At 35.4% G+C, this 19916-nt stretch overlaps 1 pseudogene; it reads left to right on the top strand.

Annotated features, from left to right (window-relative positions):
• Positions 1–18414: 18414 nt before the first annotated feature.
• Positions 18415–19604, top strand: LOC138824929 (vacuolar protein sorting-associated protein 37A pseudogene; annotated as a pseudogene).
• The last annotated feature ends 312 nt before the right edge of the window (positions 19605–19916 follow it).

Raw genomic sequence — 19916 nt, forward strand, 5'->3', positions numbered from 1 at the left:
TAATGGAAAGAGCTAATAGAAGCATAAAAGAAATGCTTCAAAAACAAAAAGGGGGAGTTGCTGAGTCCGCGTCCCCCAGGGAAAGACTTTCTCTTGCGCTCTTTACCCTTAATTTTTTAATTCTAAATGACAACGATCAGTCTGCCGCAGATCGGCATATGACAAGAGACTCCATGGATACTAAAGACATGGTTATGTGGAAGGATGTTATTAATAATAAATGGTATGGACCGGATCCGGTAATAACGAGATCCAGGGGAGCTGTTTGTGTTTTTCCACAGAGTCAAGAATTACCTCACTGGGTGCCAACGAGACTGACCAGGCCAGTGGAGACTGCAGAAGAACCCCATCTTGAAGATGCCATCCACTCAGCTGATCTTCCTGCTGTTAGCAACAGTGCTAATAGCAATCCCTGTGATAGCTAAACCAATGATGCTGTGGGCTGTTACAATTTACTGACTGGATTGCCTCTGCGGTGTCCTTTTCCAAAGAGCGGGTGGGAGTCGGAATGTTTTTAGCCTGCTGCTTGGGAGGATGCGTGCTCTGCCTATGGTTGGTCTGTCGCCTTCGAGCCCAAACCAGAAGGGACAAGGTTGTTATCTCGCAAGCATTAGCCGCTTTGGAGAGTGGATCCTCACCCCAGATCTGGCTGTCGGCCCTAAGAGGCAGTTAAGCCTTACCATTCTGCATAGCCTTAGCACCCCGAGGGATCAGGGGATCCCATTGCACCGGGACAGGTATGCAATTTGCAATTTGGGACAGGGTGCCAGGCAAGTGCACTGCACTTGAGGGTACCATCTCCTCAAGAAGAGCATGCTGGGTAGCAAGTGGGTTGATGCCCAAGATCCCACCTCTGCAAAAAAGGCATCGGACGGGCCTGGTCATCACTGGGGAAGGCGCCCCTCAGGCGAAGGCCAGTGCAAGGTCCTCTCATTAATGTCTTAGACAGAGGCCCAACCTCTACTCTTACCTGTTGCCATAAAACAAAGAAGGGGGAACTGTAGGGAGCCGAGGCGAGACTCCGCCCACTCCCTTGCAGTTTTGAGGATTACCACTCCAGACGGTGCTTGGCGGGACGCCTGGGCTGTGCGCGTGCGCGAGCCCGGTAGTGTCCCCAGCCAATCCCATGACACCTGGTGACGGTAAAAGGCAGGCGACCAACAATAGAAAAGACCCGTGTTCGAATTCCCTATATAAGCGGCTGTGTTTTGGGTGCACGCTCTCTCGCGCCCAAGCTCTCCTACAACTAAAAGGCTCTCCAATAAAGCGTGATCTGAGAAGACTCCTGGTGTGGTGGTCGTTTTTCCTCGCTGGTCGAGTAGACGGTCACTACACTACTGTAGAGAAGGTTGCTTGCATTGGAATGTAGCATGCCTTCTTGCTCAATCATTTCTTAGCAAAGTAGATTTAATGTTTGCAGCAAGTTTTGAGAACAAATGCAAAAATTTTCAGCATGTCAGTGCTGTGGAAATAGAGGGGAAAAGGCATGTGTGTGTGTGTGTGTGTGTGTATTTCAAGTTTATAAGATACAGTGACAGTGTATTATATATTTCACTTGTAGATTACATATATCAAACAAATGATGAAAGAAGATGGATTTCTTTGTTGTTTTCAGTTTTTTCTTGTAGATTTGTGGAAGAAGGTACTAACACGTGAAATTAGGTCTTGAATTCTCATTTGGCTTTGTCTAGCACTTTAGCACTTGAATCATGGCTCCATTTCTGGCTTTTTGCTGGTTCATTGGAGATTAAAGTCTTACACACTTTCCTAGATGTTCTGATTTTGAAACATGATCCTCAGAAGTCAGCCTCCAGAGTAGACTGAGATCATGGGACTGTGCCAGCAAGATTTGGAGAAAGATTTGCCTTAAATTGAACTTTACACAATACCTCCTGTATAAAAATATCACCTAATGTCCAATAAATATGAATCATAAGCATGAAGAAGTAAAATTCAGGGCTGGGAAGGTGGCTTAGTGGTAAAGTGCTTGCCTTGCATGCATGAGGCCATGGGTTCAATTCCTCAGCAACACATAAGCAGAAAAAGCCAAAGTGATGCTGTGGCTCAAGTGGTAGAGCCCTAGCCTTGAGTTAAAGAGCTGAACGACAGTGCCCAGGCCAAGAGTTAAGGCCTCACGACCGGAAAAAAATAAAGAAGATGTAAAATTCAACAAGGTAAATAATAGGAGATGGTCATGTAGTCAATTTGTCAAAAAAAAACTTAAAATTAAATTTTATTAAAAACTATAGGATATATTTATTCATATACAATCATTTCCATACGTGTGTATATATATTCTGATGTTATTGTTTTTGAACAACATAATTATCTACTTTTTTCACAGAACCCTTCTAGAATTAATATGGCAAATTACAAACTACACGCTAAAAGTAAAAATATCGGGCTGGGAAGGTGGCTCAGTGGTAGAACGCTTGCCTTGCATGCTCAAGGCCCTGGGTTCGAATCCTCAGCACCACGTAAGCAAAAAGAAAAAAACGGAAGTGGCACTATGGCTCACGTGGTAGAGTGCTAGCCTTGAAATGAAGAGCTAAGGGACTTTGCCTAGGCCCAGAGTTCAGGCCCCATGACCGGACCCAAAAATAAATAAATAAATAAATAAAAATAATAAAAGTAAAAATATGTAATGTAGCTGAAACATAGTTTGAGTAGTGGATGAATGGAAAAGTGTAAGGCTAACATATATAGTCATAATAATAAACACATATGTGAAAAGGGAGTGGCAGACTTGATGGTACTGGGGAAGGGAAGACAGGGTACATGTGGAAGAAGAGTGGAAGATGTGACACTGATAGAAAGTTCTAAACACACACAGAGACTATATATAGAAAGACATTGTAAATTATATAATATATTATGTATATATTACATAATGCATATTGTATATAATATATATAATAAATTGCAAGAGGCTGGGATCTGAAGATCAAGGTTTGAAGACACCCTAGGCAGCAAAGTCGATGAAACCATTACCTCCAATCACCCACTGAAAAGCCAGAGGTAAAAGTGATGCTAAAGTGGCAGGCATCCTCTTGAGAGGAAAAGCTAAGGGACAGTGCCCACAGCATGAGTGATAGTCTCAGTACTGGTGTGTGTGTGTGTGTTCATGTGCATGCACACAAATTTGCACACACACATGGACACACACAATGTTCAGAAAACATTCATCTTTAGACTTGTTTTTTCTCTAACATCTTCTAAATTAAGTGAAACTTTCCTATGTCTTGCCACTCTGTTCTATTTTCACTATCCTTTTATTTCTGCAGAAAATATTGGTTTATTTTTTGTTTTGTATTATTTTTCATTTGTTGATTCTAGCAATTCAATATGCAAATTTACATATAAAACAAATACAGACATTTATGTATTATTAGTCAACATATTTCTTGACTTTTATTAAAATTGTGGTGGAGAGCACTCTGTACTATAAATTTTAGAATATTTTAACATATTCTATTAACTCTTTTACAAAAGTATTTGTGTTCTCAGTTTCAAAACTGGAGAGAGGAGTGGAACTATAGTTTAAAATAGTAGCATTAACTTTAGTAGGAAGATGTACATAATAAAAATCAAAATTTAAATCCTTGAAATAAAAAGAAAAAGCGATAGAATGCATTAATGAATGTAATATTTTGTTACAAATCCTTGGCTAATCTAGAAAAAAACAGAAAAGATTCATAAGATAAAAGCAGAAAGTGAGGAGCACTGTGATAGCATAAGCATGCAAAGAATCATATGAGAGTAATTTTTAAAATTAAGAACTTTTGTTTTTTTTTGTTTAATTTTGCCAGTTCTGATGCTTGAATTTAGAGCCTTGATGATATTTCTTAACTCTGATACTCAATGCCAGCATTCTACTACTTGAGTCACAGCTCCACTTGGCATTATTGTGGTTAATTTGAGATGAAAATTTCACTTATTTTCCTGCCCAAGATAGATTTTAATAATGATCATCAAATGACAGCTTAATGAGTAGGTAGGATTACAGGAAGGAGCCAACTGCATCTAGCAAAAGTCAACATTAAAAAACCCTATTTGTTATTATTAAGTAGTTGTCCATAAGGGATTTCAATTCCAGAAATTAAGTTATGAGAATAATGCATCTTGGTTAATGTCACCCCTCTTCTAAAATAAAGTGAATTGAAAGGAATATGTAAAAGCTCATTTTACAAGATCAGTATTAGCCAAATACCAAAGCTAGTCAAACAAGAGACAGATGAATATCCTAGATATTTTTTTCTTTAAAAAGAGGAAAACCTCAGCAAAATACTAACAAAATAAGTGTCACAATACCGTAGTAACAGGTCATTCAATATGGTCAACTTAGATTTGTCAGAGATGTGGGGAGCTTTCAATAGACACAAAAAAGTGTTATAAACTCCATGGAGAGAGTGAAGGACAAAAATCACGTAGTTGTCACAATAGAGACAGAGCATTGGACAAAAATAATTATATTTTTATGATAATATCTCAAAATAGATATAAAGGGAATACAGTTCAATGAGAAAAAGTCAATATTGAACAAGGTCAGAGCTAACTTAAGGAGGCTGAAAGCTTTTTCTTTAAGTTTTTTTTCTCTTCTCTTCTCTTCTTTTCTCTTCTTTTCTTTTTTCTGAGAACAGGAACAAGATAAAGATCTCCACTGATGTAGCTTCAATTCAACATAATACTGGTTGTCCTATGGTAGGCTTTAAGTCAGGAGAAAATAAAAATAAACAAAAATCAAGCTATAAAATAAATTTTTGACAATAACCAAAGAACTGTTTAATATATAGGTGAGAGGATGAAATCATAAGCATATCTTTAGTCATTGGTTATTTGTGTTCTGCTCTTCTCACTATTAAAATTTTAAGGTGAGAAACACTGAGCATTGTGGTATATGACTGAAATAATGCACTCTAGAAGTTGAGGCAGGAAGATACAAAGTCTAAAGTCAGCCTGGGCCTTGGACCAACAACAGTGTTACTAACATTACAATTATTTCCATAATTTATAATATGTGTAGTATGCCATTGAGAATATTAGAGCATAACTGTATTTAATATAAATGGGTATATCTTTTGACACTAAAACAAAACTTTCTGCCTTAGTCTTTTAAAATAATATAAAATTATAATGTATATGGAAGTGTTATTGTTGCTAATGTTTTATCAATATCATCATCATCGTAATCATCATCATCATCATTATCATCATCATTTTGGTAATTTTGAAACAGAAAGTTGTTATGTAGTCCAAGCTGACCTCATTATAATTCTCATGTCTTAGCATCTTGTATGAAAGGTTATGTACCATCATGCTCCAATTTTAAACAATTGTAATGATAAATTATAGATGTATAATACTTAATAATTTATTGAAATTATAATTATTCTCCTAAAATTACATGAAAGGATCTGCTAAGGAATATTCTTTCAAACCATTATATATATATATGGCCCATGTCTTGAAAAATACTTTTTTCTGGGTCTTTAATTTTAAGAAATATGAATTTGGGTTTCAATTTTCTTTTGAAGACAAGCAAGCATCCAACTATAGTACCTATCTCACACTTTTACTCAATACACCTACTAGACTCAATCAGCCCACACATCCCTATTTCACCTCTAACCACAGCGTACTTATGCTGACATTCTTGTCCTCTGAGAATGTATCCTCTTCTTCCTTCTAGCATTCTATTCAGTTGAATTAACACTTTATTCAGTTAACTCAAATGTGTAAGCACTTGCAAAAGTAAAACGTAGAGAAAGGAATAAAAAAATCAGTTCTTCAGATACTGATAATCAGAACTTTGTCTCTTAACATTAAAAAATATTATATATTAAGTATAAAATCATGAATCACAATTAAAGTCTGTATCAATTGTATGTTGTAAAAATTCACATATTATAGAATTCATAAGATGTGTGTAAATTTTTTCTGCATACTATTCAATAATATATATTGATAAACCTAAAATCTATGATGGTTTTCATTTTGGTTGTAATGCATGAATGAATTCAGGAATATTTTGCTTGTTCAAGTTATAAATAAATTATTTGGTTTTATCATCATGTCTAAAGCATTCCTGATTCCAGAATACTGGGTTTTATTTCTGTTGCATGATGATCCTATTGTATATGCAGGATTTATCACAGTGCATCTTAGAACACACCTTCTCAATTCTTATTTTTCATAGACTAAGGATGGGGTGTTTCATGTTCCATTTGTTCTCTTGTTGAACATTTGTTTTGGGTGGTTTCTATTCATGCTTCATATATTGCTCATTCTTTTCCCGTTTTTCTTTTTGAGACGGAAACTGCGGTTATTAATACTGTCAGAGCTATCATTTGGTTTCATTTTTAATCTTCATCAATCACCTCCAGATGAGCAGTTTTTAACTATTCTTTTTTTTCACTAGCTTCCATTGGCACATTATTCCTATTTTAGCCCAAGTGAAGACTCAGAGAACATATACTACAGTAAATTCATTTTTCTGTTTCAAATTATTCATTCCACTATAATATCTACTTTCTAATTGTTCTGAATTTGGGATATTATGTTCTCTGAAGGTTCATGTCATCACCATATAGTAAACCGAATACTCAAAGTTATTTTGATTTATTAGAAACATTTTTTTAAACTAGAGGAAAAGGCATATCCTGACTTATGAAATGGTAACTCCTCTGTGCACACCTTAATAATAACAATGAAATTATGTATTACTAAAGTAGGGTAGAAGATCACAAGCAAAAATAAATGAAAATTTCGTTCACTTTATAATTATGCATTGAAAACTGGGGAAAATTTTCCATAGTTTTGTGTAATTTTTATTTATCCAAGGTATTTGTATACCTTAATGGTTTGTATAAAATTTATTGCAATACTTTATCTAATGAAATGCATATACCATAACTCTAAAACTCTGACTTTGTCTCACCAAGTTAGTACAGATGTTTAAGAAAGTCCTAAATCAATAAATATACCTCCACTAGTAATGCAGCAGCTCCTGTATGCCACCTTTCTGTTGAGTTAACCCCCCCCCCAAATAACTTGTTAAATTCACAGGAACTGATATTTTCCAGTTCTTAAATTTGATGAATTGTTAGTTGGCTTTGAATTCTTACACCTAGTGTTATATTCCTGAATGAAATATAGATCTTGCTCATGATGACCAAACTTCATTATGTAGATATTCAATTCCAGAATAAGACTGGAGAGTCACAAAAGCCACTGATTCTTACTACTTTTTTTCCCATTGATTTCAGGATATAGAATCTTGGTACAAACTTAAGATTATTGATTAGGTTCTGAAAAAAGCAAACTGAAAAATTCCATATGGCATTATTTTTAATGAGAGGTTACTAGTAGTGAGGCTATACCAGCTACGGCTATATCAGTCACTTGGGGGAAGATGGTTGAGGGCTTGTTCTCAGTGTGCCTGTAACACAGTCCCTTTTTTATTTCCACATTTAGTTATGTGTTTGCTTCATTCAGTTTGATTGAAAATGGATTATATCTGGGTCTCTCTAGCTCAGAAAGATCACAGGAGATGTGGTCCTCACTTCAGGATATTTTTATTTTTCTTGATATAATGATAATGTATATTCCTTCACTTTATTGTTTATTTTTAATTCTACTCATAACTATACATAAACATGTATTTCAATATCTTTCAGCCTTCTTCATTCTCTTTCCTTCTCTCCACTTGTCTCCACAAAGAATCCCAATATTAAAATCAAATTCTCCCTCTTTCTCTCTGTCCTCTCTCTGTTATGGGTGTGTATCTATATATGAATGTATAATGTGTGTATGTATATATCTCTTTAAATATATATCATTTCTATACATATAAGACAAAGCATATCATATTTGCCCCTCTGAAGCTGGCGTCCTTTGATTAATATAATGATCTCCAGTTTCATTCATTTTCCTGAAAATCACATAATTTCCTTCTTTAGAGCTGAATGATACTCTATTGTATATTGTTTCCCTGTTTATTAGCATATATTATGGATGCAAATGGGCTTAATTATGCTACTTTCTCTCATGTGTCCAGTGTAACCTGATCAAATCCACCTCCTCTATAATTGTCGTTCATAATTTGCTCATTAAACCCATTTTAACAACTTTCAATGTACTGTTTGCATACAAGTATGTAAAGTATTTTGACTATATTCACCCCTCTTCACCTACTCTTGCCTACATCCTTCTTTCCCCATCCATTGGCACCCACCAACCAACAGAGCTCATCTTATATTCCTTTCATTAATCATTCATTAGTTGTAGGGCATCTAGGCTGCTTCTGTAGCTTAGCTACGATGAAAAGCACTATACTAATCATGAGTTGTTCAAGTGTGTTTAATACATGCTAACTTACATATTATCAATAAAGAAGGATCCAGACCAAGGGTCAACAAATTTATCTCAGAACTAAACAATGCAATGGATAAAATGCCCTAAACAGACACCTCTAGAGTATTTCACCCAACTGTAGAAGATTACACATTTTTCTAGTCATGGATGGAACTTTCTACAAAACAGATCATGTATTAGGCCATAAAAATCTTTAAAAATCCCGGAACCTTTGGGAATGTAAAAGCCAGTAATTTAAAAAAAATGTTTATGCCTATAAATACCTACATAAGAAAATCACCAACCACAAACAACCACACATGCACCTGAAATAAATAGAGAACTCAACCTAATAGTTTATTTGAAGCTATTTGGGCATTGGTCTGTTCATATGTGAAAATGGAACTAAGAGAGATAGGGTTGAACTATTGAAGGATAACATTAGTCAAGAGATATTGTAGTCTTAAACTGGCATGTTAATTGAATACTTATCGTATAACTAGCTAAACACAATAAAAAATAAACATGCCAATCCCCAAATTAGTAGTCAGAAAGAAATAATTAAATATTAGGGCAGAAATCAATTAAATGGAGATCAAGTAAGAATGAATCAATCAACAAAACAGTCTATCTTCTAAAAGATCAGCAAGGCTGACAAATGTTAAGCTGAACTAAACAAAGAAAAACAAAGATAATCCTTTGCCCTCATTGGCTACTGGAGCAGCCAGAGTATTTGAAATATCTTGGGTGAATTTACCTACTGGATTTTGTTTTCATTTTAGATTTAAATGTTAGGGAAAACCTTCCATATTTTTACCATGTACCATATGAATGACATAAGAGTATATTATACCTTTCCTTCAGTGGATAAAAAATAGGAGATCATGCAAAAATGAAATACAATTAAGTCATTTTTAATTAAAAGAGACCATTATGATAATTATGGGCAATGTAGTTTGGCAAGTGCCAGAAGTCTCCCATTTAGGAGCACAGAAAATTATTTGAAAAATTAGAAGGCTGCTTAAAAAAATGGAAACTGTCATGAAAACAGAGTATCAATCTTATCAATACAAGAGGAATAAGAACCAAAGGGAAATGAAAATCACTCTGCTTGGTCTGTCATTCATTGCTATGGCAACAAGGAAACCCAAATTGATTGCAGCTAACAGCAAAAAATTACTTTTTGATTTTATTTACAGAAGCTTCACTGGTCAGCTGAAACAGCTCTAGTTTTTCTACATATTATCTCATTCTAGGACTCAAGATGAAGGAATAGCCAAACCTTTCCCATACATTTAAAGTTTTTGCTTGGATCTAGTGTATAAGCTTGTTCACAGTCTATTAGCCAAATCAGATTGGTGCTCATGCCCAGACCGACTACAGCTGCCAAGCACACTCTACTGACGGCAAGGGCAATTTGGGAGAATATGATGTGAATAATAAGACCCTCCTAAAATCCAGATTAGAAAATGGCAGACTGCTGCATTTTGTGTTTTACATTGATGATATAAATAATCTTTCTAAAGAATTGAAATGTAAAACTATTCTACATTCTTGATTTATTCATAAAACATACTTTCATGCACTGAATGAATTATACCATCAAGACAGGGCAAATTCCAAGCCCAGCAAAACAGACTGAGCTGAAAATCAAGCACATGTTGAAGTGTAGGAAAGAGCACCAATTCAGACCCCACATTAAAATTTGATCAAATAAGTCATGCACACTGAAACAACACATGGGTATAGAACATTCTTGCCACCAGGAAAATAAGAAAGGAGTAGTTGGTTTTGAGTATTTTGTCTTTTTTTAAAATTTGAGCTCTGGGTTAAAAAATGTAAAATATTAAGCAAAGAATGTAGGATGTAGAATCACTGACCTAGCCACAAGCAAATTATATATATATATATATATATATATATATATATATATATATATAATTTACATTCTAAATATCTATACATCCTTTGCTTTATTGAAGTTTTGACATATATTGGTCCTGTTAGAACATGACCATTAGAAGGCCGTGATAGAAGATGGATGTTTACAGCCATGTCTTAAAGTTTCCTTCAACACAACTGAAAACAAACTTTTTCAAAGGATTTCCCACTAATAAGAATTCAACCATCATGACAGACAGTAACAAAAACATGAAATATTAGATTTTCAAGGCCTTCACACTTAGCAATATTAAAAAGATGTAATAAAGTATTTAAGAATGACAATGAAATGATAAAACCTTGATAGTGAAGCAAGCATTATTATAATAATACAAACCTCTGAAATCAAAATATTGGTTCCAATAGTTAAAATAAATTTATAACAATTTATTATAGTGATTACCTATTATAGGAAACATTTCTACAAATATCTACACAAATGTAATTATACATATATTTATAAATGCTTAATTACACACTCATATTGTATGCACAAGTTGTATTTCTTTAAATCTTTCCTGGGTTCTCTAATAGATTTACATTAAATTTCATAAGAACCTGGCCAAATATTTCACAAAGTTTCTACAATATTACTATCACAATTCATGTACATTTTTTTCATTTTAAAACTCAGATATTAGCATTCCAAACATTCCTTAGTTTTCATTTCTCATTTTCGATCTTTTGACATTATTAGAATATTCAACGTTGGCTCTTCGAATGCATGGGCCCTGATGAATCTCTTCAGGTTACTATTTTATCAATATAAGCAATATATTTTTGATTATTAATAGTTGATTCATAGAGAGTGATACCACTAATCTCAAAATGACCTACTAATGAAGAAAGACTGATTGTCTTCTGAATCTGTACATGAAGTTCATAAAAAGTAACCAGATAGATGACTGGCTTCCATATTTGAAGAATGGAGTATGGATTGAGTGAAAGAAAAAACAAATAAATTAATTATTATTAAATATTATTCTTAAAATACAATAAGATAAACTATATTTAAACATAAAGGTGTACAGATATGTAAATGAGAGAGACATATTTATATGTTTAGAGCAATGAAAACTATATATGTGGTAAATTATTTGAAGAGACAATGGAGGATTTATTTAAAAAGAGAAAGAACACTGGATTCCACAAAAATCTTGAAGTTTAGGGAAAGAAATTTTTATTGAAGATACTATTGGACACATGATGATATACAGAATTCAAAAATAAGGGAATTCGCTTAATTGAAGAATAAGACAATTCTAGTTATAGTAGACTATTGTGGTTTTTCCTTCTTTCACCTCCTCCTCTTCCTCCTCTACTTCCTCCTCCTCCACTCTCTCCTTTTCTTTCATTGTGATAATGTCTTTCTCTGGCACTCTACCACTTGAAACAAGTCAGCAGTACTTTTGTTTAATTTTGTCTATTAGATAGTATCACTAACTTTGAAATAGTCAGTCTCCAGTCACAATCATCCTCATTTTCCCTTCTGAGTAGTTGTCATTACAGACATGTATTACTATGCATGGCTATTTAAAAATGTGTAAATAGGTAGTTAAATTTGAGACTCCTTTCTGAAAGGAATGCAAATTGCTCAAGAAATAAGAGCAAAAATTGAAAATGCTTTTGCATCAAATTAAACAACTTCTGGGCATCAAAGCAAATAAGTATTCAAATCTAAGGAAAATCTATAAAATGGAAGAAAATGTTTTCTAGCTATTTGTCAAGTAAAGGACTATTATTTAAAAAAATTTTAAAACAACTGAAAACTGAAGAAAAGAATCCAGTTTGTAGCTGGACAAAATAAATGATCAGACAATTCTCAATGAAGCATATGTGGCCAATAAACAGAAAAAAACTCAACATCCTTTGTCATAAAAAATTGAAATGATAAAGATATTCCATCTCACTACAATCAGAATGACAATCATTAAGAAAACAAGCAGCACTAATGTGAGGTGAATTAAATATAAATCAGTGCAGCCATTGTGAAAAACAGTATGAAGCGTCTTCAAAAGACTGAAACTGCCATATATCTTGCGAGAAAACTCCCCGGTATGTATCCAAAGGAATATAAGTAAGCATTCAATAGAGACACACCTGCACACTCATGTTTATATTAGTAATATTCAGAATAGCCCAACAAAAGAACCAGAGTATGTGTTTATCAGGCAACAAATAAATAAGATAGATGATAGATGGTTAAATAATGATCTTGATTGAATCTTTCTACAACATATGCATATATCACTTAATATACATATTTTTTATTTGTCAATTAAAATTAACAAATATGTAATGAGGAAATTGTATAGAAATCCAGACTCAAGCTGAGCCATATGTACTGAATAAGTAGCCACACTGCATCAAAAGCATTTATGAAATGAGAAAAAAGTGAATATTTGGAGACAACACATGTTTTCAGGAAGGAGACAAGGGGAACAACGAATAAGAGAAAAGAATGAGTGAGAGAGAAAGAGAGAGAGAGACAGGCAGACAGACAGACAGAGACAGACAGAGAGAGAGAGAGAGAGAAATGTGAACAAAGAGAGAGCACCAGAGAGAGATGGAAGGGAAGGATTTTCCACTTGTTAAAAGTCTCAGCTTTTATCTCCGTTTTTAAGTATCCCAGTTTTTCGGGAAAAATAAAAAATAAATATTCAGAAACGAAAATACCGACCAAAAGAGAAATATAAACAACCTTTTGAAAATTCTTTCCCTTGTCCTTAGTCAACTAGACTATAATTACAAAATCTGAGTAAAGCACTTTCTCCTCAGTGGATATTTTTAAAAGAAACAAAAATTATAGGATTCATACAGCGATAATATTTTAAAGTGCTAGAGATTCCTGCAAAACAAGTAACAGCTGATAATGGGATGAAAACTGAGAAAATCTTACAACATACATGAAACAAGCATTGGAATATTTTGCCACTGTGGGCAAAGTGCAAGCCTACTGAGAAAGGCACATGAAAGAAAAGGGATGGGCAAACAGAAAGCATAGTTAGATGACTTAGAAAATGACAGATATTAGTGAAAATTTCAGAAATAAAGCCCAAACCAGGAAAGAGAAAGATAACAATCTAACACACTTGCATATTGAGGAAAAAGATAATGGTAAAGTAATGAAAGACAAAGTTTCACCTTGGTTTTAGAAAGCATAAAGAAAATGAAAACAGTAGAACAAAAAATCTCCTGAATTTATAAAAGATATATAAATGCATACTGAATGTTTACAGTATATCAGAGGAAAATTTACCGAGTGCACTCAGCAATGAAGAATCTTGCATTTAGCCATCTAATTATTGTTTAGACTATAACAACCATATATTGATAAGCAAGTAGAGGGATAAGAAGATAATCTGTTGTGATCTCCAGCTAAATTTTGTCAGGTATAGCTGGCAATGCAGCCTGGTTTCAGGAAATATTCCCTCCGGAAACATGTACTAATAAAGATATAATATATCTTATATCTTAATAAAGATATAATATATCTTTATATATATTATATATATAATAAAATATCTGCTTATTATGCTTATACAGTTATTTTTATAACATATTACACTTATATAAGCATAAAATTTATGCATTCTAAGAAAACTCTATTATTTCTAGTAATATATAGTGTTATATTGCTTATGGCTTATTATTGCTTATTGCTTATTGCTAGTTAGTACTAAGGGAAAGACCCACACATGTATCTATTCCCTAAAGGTGCAGTAAGGAAGTCAAACAGAAACTCTGATTACAGAAATTGGGCTGGGACTGTAGCTCAGTGTACTTAACATGCATAAAGCTAATGATTCTACTTCCTAAACTAAATCAGATAGATGTTATATAGAAAAGCAGATAGAGAAGGACAGACAGACAGTCAGATAGATGGATGATAGATTTTTTTTCACAATTTTGGGGGCTACAAAAGTAAAGATTTTGAAGTTATTACTTCTTGCTCTGGGCTGTATTAAAAGGGTCTGTTGTGGCCTTCCTTTTCCTTGAATTCTAGATGACTATCATCTTTCTGTTCTGAATTATTTTCAATGATTATCTCCTTGTCCAAACTTTCTTATGTTTTAAGGAAATTAGGCATATTATATTAGGCTCCTTCTTTTTTTATTTGATATATATTTTTATTGCAAAGATACTGTATAGAGGGTTTACAGTTACATGAATATGGTAATGAGTACATTTCCTATAACTAGGCTCCTTCTTAATGATATAATTTTGAGCCAATTAACTATGAAGATTCCACTACCAAAGAAATTTCCATGAGATTAAAATCTAAATACATGCAAAACATGCAGTTTAGCCATGTCACAAATAATAATAACAATTACAACAACAGCAATAATAAATACCTCTTGAAGAAGGTGATATTAAGACAAAATCATTCTTATCAAACACAGAGGGAAGCTGCCCAGCCTACCTTAGTCTTTCTCTGTACTTTCTCTAATATATTCAAAGTCCTGTAAGAGATTTCATCTCCAGATTTGTGCTCCTTGTTATTTCCTTATTTTGTCTGTGTTCACAGATTTTTGATACTAAATTTTGTCTTGGACCTCCTTAAGAATCCAAAACTTCGGACATGAACATATATCCCTCAAGGATGCCTGCAAATGCTGTGTCTCCAAGACCATGCCAAGTCTCTAAAATTCTATCTGAATAGACTATGGAGGTTCCAAGTATTCCATTGCTTCAAACCCCTTAAAATAACCGTATTTTACTATTGTCATGCTCTACTTTTGCCAAATAAGTATCAAGTGTCATAATTCTTTGGAACTATTTCCTTTCAATGTTGTAAATGCTGACAGAAAAAATTCAAGTTGAAGAATACTTTTAGATTTAAGAAGTCTAAGACTCTGTTCATGCAAGCTTCATTTCTTAAGCTTGGTGGTAAATTTAAAAATCTCATTTATCTTTCTGAAGCCAAGTTCTTTCTAAATAAGAAGTAAAGCATATAAAGGATTTCTTTTTTTTTGGGGGGGGGGTCCTGTTGTGGGGCCTGAATTCTGAGCCTGGGCTCAACCACTTGAGCCACAGTGCCAATTCCGGCTTTTTTCTTTTTGCTTATGTGGTGCTGAGGAATCCAACCCAGGGCCTCATGCATGTAATGCAAGAGCTCTACCACTGAGCCACCTTCCCAGCCCCATAAAGGATTTCTTAAAAGAAATAAAAGCAGGCACATTTATTTAGAAAGAAAAAAGCAGGCACATTTCATTTTAAATTTTAATAAAGCCAGAAAATTTTGTTTCTGAAGTTCATAGCAAAAATACAGTGCTTGGGATTAAATTTATCAGTAGCAAATGTGAGCAACAGTAAAGTACACATGTCTATAATACCTGTCAGGAGGTGGAGATGTGAGGATTTCAGCTCAAAGCCAACCTGTACAGAAATGTCTATGAGACTCATCTCCAATTAACCAGCAAAAAGCCACAAGTGGTTTCCCTTATTTGCAACAACTAGTATATGTCTGAGACAAGCAGAAAAGGTCAGATAAGATTATGTTAAGCAAAATGAATGCCAAGATAAGGACACAATTGTGTTTTTTTTCTTGCTTGCTATTGCTTCTAATGTATTTATAAGGTACCATGTGATTTCTTTGTTGCTTTGTATGTCCCTCCCCGTGGTATAACCCCTGTTTTCACTGTATTTGATGTTGGTATAATTTGTATAGGGGAGGGCAAAAACAAATTGTTGAAACAGGGATATAGGTTGACCCATTGCAACAATGAGATGTACAAGAAAACAGGGAAAACAAACTTTACAATTTAGGTGGTGGAAACCGGAGAGTGTAGTTGTGGAAGTGGGAGGGAAAAACAAACTTTACAATTTAGGTGGAAAAACAAACTTTATAACTTAGGTGGGGGGAACAGGAGAGTGTAGTTGTGGAAGTGGGAGGGAAGGGATGATAGGGGAAAAACAAAGGAGGAAACAACAATGCTTGATAAGCAATATACTCATTACCTTGCTCATGTAACTGTAACCCCTCCTCTGTACAGTATTCTCACAATTAAAAACAAAACTTATTTTTAAAAAAGCCAGAAGTGGACCAGTGTCTCAAGTGAAAGAGTATCACTCTTGAATAAAGAAGCAAAAGTGCAGTGCCTAGGTCCTAATTCAATCCCCAATACCTGCACACACACACACACACACACACACACACACACACAAACACACACACACAAACACACACACACACATCTCTAAACAATGTAATATAGAATATGAGTCAAATTTTACATGATTTGTGAGTCTGTGGATAGAGGGTATCTTGGATTCATTTGCAGGCTTTACACATATTCTGCAGAGAAAGCCAATGGAACCTTTGTTCAAGGTATGTTTTTGCTCTCATCCAATAGTATTTTATGCAGAAAAAATATCTGTATTTGATTCCAGTGCCCTGCATCTTGTATATACATTTTTTGTAATTTGGGAAGGGGAAGGGAAATAACAAAATGCTAAAGTAAGGAAAGAGCTTGACCCATTGTAACAATGAGATGTACAAGACACTATGTTAAAAATGAACTTTACAACTTTGGAAGGGGGTGGGAGGAGTTGTGGAATTGGGGAGAGAAGGGATGGTAGGGGAAAAAACAAAGGAGGGGGTAACAATTCTGGATAGGAAATGTACTCACTACCTTATTCATGTAACTGTAACCCCTCCGTACAGTATTTTTACAATAAAAATATATAAAAAGAATATGTTGGTAGCTAATTTAAAACTGTCCAAGCTTACTGCATTGTTTGTGGGTGTGTAAATTTGTTCAAGCACATTGGAAAGTAGTATGGAGGTTCCTCAAAAGACTCCACATAGAGCTCCCCTGTGACTCAATTTGGGACATTTACCCAAATGATCACAAACAAGACCATACTAAAGCTACCAACACAACTGTTTATTGCAGCATTATTTACCATAGCTAAGATATGGAACCAACACAGATGCTCCTCAGTAGATGAATGGATCAAGAAAATGTGGTATATATACACAATGGAATTCTATGCCTCCATCAGAAAGAATGGCATTGCCCCATTTGTGAGGAAATGGACAGACTTGGAAAAAATTATATTAAGTGAAGTAAGCCAGGCCCAAAGAAACATAGGTCCCATGGTTTCCCTTATTTGCAATAACCAGTGTATGTATTGAGTCAAGCAGAAAAAGTCAGATAAGTTGGAGTTAGGCAAAATAGACCTCAAGATAAGCACTCAAGTGTTTTTTCTTTCTTGCTATTGCTTCTAACGTTTTATAAAGTGATTTTTTTTCGGTTGTGGGGCCTGAACTCTGGGCCTGGGCATTGTCTCTGAGCTCTTCAGCTCAAGGCCAGTGCTCTACTTATTGAGCCACAGTGCCACTTCCAGCTTTTTCTGTTTATGTGGTACTGAGGAATTGAACCCAGGGCCTCCTGCATGCATGGCAAGAACTCTACCACTGAGCCACCTTCCCAGCCCAGGGTGATTTGTTGTTGTTGTTGTTGCTTTGTGTGTCCTTCCCCCATGGTATAACTCCTGTTTTCACTGTAGTTAATGTTGGTATAATTTGTGGAGGGGAAGGGAAAAACAAATTGTTTAAATAGGGATACATGTGGACCCATTGCAACAATGAAATGTACAAGACATTAAGTTGAAATATGAACTTTACAACTTTGGGGAGGAGTCGGGGGACTAGATGGGGGAGAGGGGGTGTTGCAGCAGGGATGGTAAGGAGAAACAAAGGAGGAGGCAACAATGCTTGATAAGAAATGTCCTCATAGTAGGAGGAGGCCAGGCACGCAGAGCGCAGCCGGGTTACAATCTGACTGGCTAGCCAGTCTGGGGCACCTGGGCCTCCAAGGGTAGGATCCTGGTTGCTTGTGTCCTGCCCAACAAGTTGCTCCTCTCCAGCTCTCTCCAGTTATGTCATGGCCCCAAACCCGGGGAACAGGAACCTGGCTTGCTTGGTAAAAGACGCCTCTGGCTTGCCCCACCACCTGCCCCTCCGCCACCCCCACCCCCACCCCCGGACTCGGACCTTGGGTATTTCAGGCCACTCCTCTGTAGCTGGAGACCTGCTGGAGACCTGCCGGGCAGCCTCTGGGAGAAGCAGGCCCAAACCTCTAGGGCCTTGGGCCCGGGGACCCAAGGAGGATGAGCTGGCTCTTTCCCCTGACCAAGAGCACCTCCTTCTCCACAGCAGGGTCCCCGGTGGTGGCCTCACCAGCCTCCAACAGCAGAAGCAGCGCCTGATCGAGTCCCTCCAGAACTCCCACTCCAGTATAGCTGAAATTCAGAAAGATGTGGAATACAGATTGCCCTTCACTGTAAACAACTTGACAATTAACATTAATATACTACTTCCTCCACAGTTTCCTCAGGAAAAAACAGTGATCAGTGTTTATCCACCAATCCGACATCCTTTAATGGATAAACAAGGAATATATGTTACCTCTCCATTAGTAAGCAATTTTACAATGCACTCAGATCTTGGAAAGATTAGCCAGAGTCTGTTGGATGAGTTTTGGAAGAATTCTCCTGTTTTAACTCCCACTTCAACAGCATTTCCATACCTGTATAGTAACCCAGGTGGACTGCCTCCTTATGCTTCTCAGTGTTTTCCGTTTCTTCCTGCATATCCTCCTCAAGAAGCTAACAGAACATCACTTCTTTGTTACTGACACTGTTTCTTCTTCAACAACAAGTTATACAACAGCCAACTCTGCTCTCCTACATTTGGTGTCCTTTCAAGTCTGCCATTGCCTGTTCCCACAGTGGAAACTTCAACACCGATAAGCCAAAATGGTTTTGGGTACATGATGTCAAATGTCCCTGATGCATTTCCAGAACTCTCAGAATTAAGTGTGTCACAACTCACAGATATGAATGAACAAGAGGAAGTATTACTAGAACAGTTTCTGAGTTTACCTCAGCTAAAACAAATTATTAATGACAAGGATGATTTAGTAAAAAGTATTGAGGAATTAGCAAGAAAAATCTCCTCTTGGAGCCCAGTTTGGAAGCCAAAAGGCAAACTGTCTTAGATAAGTATGAGTTACTTACACAAATGAAATCTAAGTTTGAAAAGAAGATGCAGAGACAACATGAACTGAGTGAGAGTTGTAGTGCAGTTGGCCTAAAGGCAAGATTGAAAGTCGCTGCACATGAAGCTGAGGAAGAATCTGATAATATTGCTGAAGATTTCTTGGAGGGAAAAACTGAAATAGATGATTTTTCTCAGTAGCTTCATGGAAAAAAGAACAATTTGCCATTGTAGAAGAGCCAAGGAAGAAAAACTTCAACAAGAGATAGCAATACACAGCCAATCTCCTGCTCCATTATAGATTTTCCTGAAAACATGGACTGCCAAGAGAGAAATGGGACATAAAACTTAGTACATTATTTAAGATTTTTAAGTTGGCATTTCATTGCAATGGCTGCATTCAGATGTACTCTACATTGTTTAAAGAACTGAGATTGATTTTATATAGATTAGAATGATTATGATCTTTGCTTTGAAAATTTTTCTGCAGTATTTGCACTAAAAATGCCTATTTATCATTGATAAATCCTGTTCTGTTTAAATTTCACTGCTATTCTTATAATTAAATACCTTATGCATGTAATTTTAGTTTTAATATTTTATGAAAACTACT

Source organism: Dipodomys merriami, unplaced genomic scaffold (genome assembly GCF_024711535.1).
Source record: "Dipodomys merriami isolate MVZ:Mamm:240054 unplaced genomic scaffold, mDipMer1.0.p SCAF_130, whole genome shotgun sequence".
Lineage (NCBI taxonomy): Eukaryota > Metazoa > Chordata > Mammalia > Rodentia > Heteromyidae > Dipodomys > Dipodomys merriami.